Source organism: Seriola lalandi, unplaced genomic scaffold (assembly GCF_002814215.2).
Source record: "Seriola lalandi dorsalis isolate HSWRI2012SDOR001 ecotype SW California unplaced genomic scaffold, Sedor1 jcf7180002054927, whole genome shotgun sequence".
NCBI lineage: Eukaryota > Metazoa > Chordata > Actinopteri > Carangiformes > Carangidae > Seriola > Seriola lalandi.
Genome location: NW_019525479.1, coordinates 932,019 through 934,656, shown reverse-complemented (window position 1 = coordinate 934,656; position 2,638 = coordinate 932,019).

Below are 2,638 nucleotides of genomic sequence, written 5' to 3'. Positions count from 1 at the left end.
ATCCAAGACTAATTCATTTGCTGGCTAAATAGCTAGTTGACAAGCTAAGCTAACAAGCCAGGTATGGTGAGCACAGACACCAATACCTGTGAATTAGTGCTAACATTTAAAGAAAATTATACTAGTGACTCACTCACCTCAAAAAACAGGAGCATAGACTTCCTCATGTTCTGTTAGTAAATAAACTGAACAAGTCATAATATTTGTCTGATATTTGCATGAAAAATTCTCCAAATAAGCAACAACACCAGAAATGTGACTGAGAGGTCACATTCAGTGATTTCAACTGGCTGAGGTGACACCAAGCAAACAGCCAACTGTGATGGCACTCAAAGCGTTCACACCCTCAGTTATGCACCGAAGGCCTTAAAAAGATTTAAACAAGTGAATTATATAAAAATTCACCCCCATCCAGTTATCATGATATATGATATATATGCAGATACTAACTGCATTTCGTTGTCTTAGTACGTGTACTCTGTGCAATGACAATAAAGTTGAATCTAATCTAATCTAATCTAATGAAGGAAGAAATTAGCTGTAGAGACCAAAACCGTTTTTTTGGACCAGGCTGCAAATGTGTTATATATGCTGTAAAGTTGGACATATTAACATGCGAGTCTATGGGGATTGACTGGTCCGATTGAAGTGGTCATTCAAGGCACTGCAGTTTTTGGCACTTCTGTGTTGGCTTCATTTTTCATTTCTGGAGGTTGCCACTTGGGGATAGTTGGTACAGAAAGCTAAATAGTCTAATATTTCATCACAGCTGACAAATGTTAGTAGAGATTGGAAATGAAGCTCAGTCTCTGAGAGAGGTTACAATAACTGTAACTGCTCTTGTTTTCATGTTAACTCCACTGGGAACACCACAGTGTATGTTTCAAACCTGCTGTGTTTCCAGGAGACAGTGCTCTTAATTCCTCATCTCGGTGAAAGGAAACCACACCACTGTGCCAAACTCACTTAGTAGTGACATGAGTTGTTTTACATCAGGACTAATGAGCTGGATATGGAGAAGCGGGCAGACAAACAAGATCACAGAGCTCTCCTGAGTCCTCAGAGGTTGATCCGGTTTCAAAGACAGAGCAATGGAGAGGGGGAGGAGGGAGAGTGTGAAAACAAAAGAGATAATGAAAAAGATATGAGCAGAGACAGATGAGGAGAAAAATAAAATGGAGGAATTAAGAAGGGGGGAAAAAAGCATAATTGCCAGGTATTACATAAATTACAATAGAAAGAAGAATATTCCACATTATAGCCAGGTATTGCATCACCATTTGTCAATAGAAAATGCAATAAATGTTGATGAAAACATTAGTTTAGACTGATTCTACTTTACTGCAGCACAGTTCAGAACCAGATTTGTGCAGTGATTTAATTTATTGCATGAATGCACTTGTTACTCCTAAAATAGAACATTTTTATATCTATATGTGTCACTGTAGTTTTATATCTCCTCTCTCAGGCTTCTTCCTGGGGCTCTAGTAACAACAGGTCAGCTGCTTTCTGAATGATTAAGTAAGAATTTAGCAGATTTCAGGTAAACACTCAGAGAAACCAAAATCCTGCAAGGTTGGAGGGTGGGTCCAGGTGGGCGGGGCTTGGGGCATGACTGAGAGTGGTGGCTGCTTTGTTGTGACATCACAAAGTTACAGAAATCCTGACAGCTGGTTTTAAGCCTCAGTTTCTGAATACAGGCTGTGTGCATTTCTCTATGGAGCGAGCGCTTTTATACTTTCCCAGTATTAATATAGAAGCTAGACCTGCTTTATGATCAAAAAGGACATGGACATATACCTTTATACAATATGGAACTTTTAAATTAATGTGCTTTGCGCTGCGGTTCCTGTGTGGTGACATGGAACAGCGTGAACAGGTTTTTGCTGGTGGGATGGCCATAAACAAATTTACAACCAGTATAAGCACCCAGCCGAATGCACATGTCTCTGAAAATTCATAACATCCATTATGTACCATTATGAACCACCTACTGTAATTTTGCACTGACCATAATATCACCTAGAACACAGTGTGTAGTTACAGTGGAGCATGGCAACCATTCAATCTCAACTCCTGCTTTTTTTTTTTTTTCTTTTGCAAACCCCAGCACCAACAGAATTGCTTCCAAAATCCATTTGTACAAAGCTGGGCTCTTTATGAGCACTGTGGATATACAAGTTGTTGTAAGTCTGAACCATTGTGGGGACTTTAGCCTTGAATCTGACTTTCATTCTGTGATTCATGAACATCTCTAGACTGCATATGTACCTTGCTGTTCTCTCTCTTTCTTGTATTTTACCATGTCCTTGCTTCTCTTAACAATATAACAACCTGTAACAAACAGGGCATGTTGTCATGGGACCACATCCTTTAAAGATTAAAAGGAATGTATATCGACACCCTCTTAAAATAATGGCCTAAGTCATTTTTTCAGGTTTTTCAGGAAACACAAAAAACTCAACAAAAGAGTCACACTTTTGACATAGGCCATTATACAACCGGGGGTAGAATTGCATGTTCCCCTCAACTGAGGATTCAGGCGATTTTACCAGAGGTGGCCAGCATCATGAGGGGGTGATTTAGGCAAAAAAAACATTTTTGTCAAAACATGACTTAGGCCATTATTTTAGGAAGG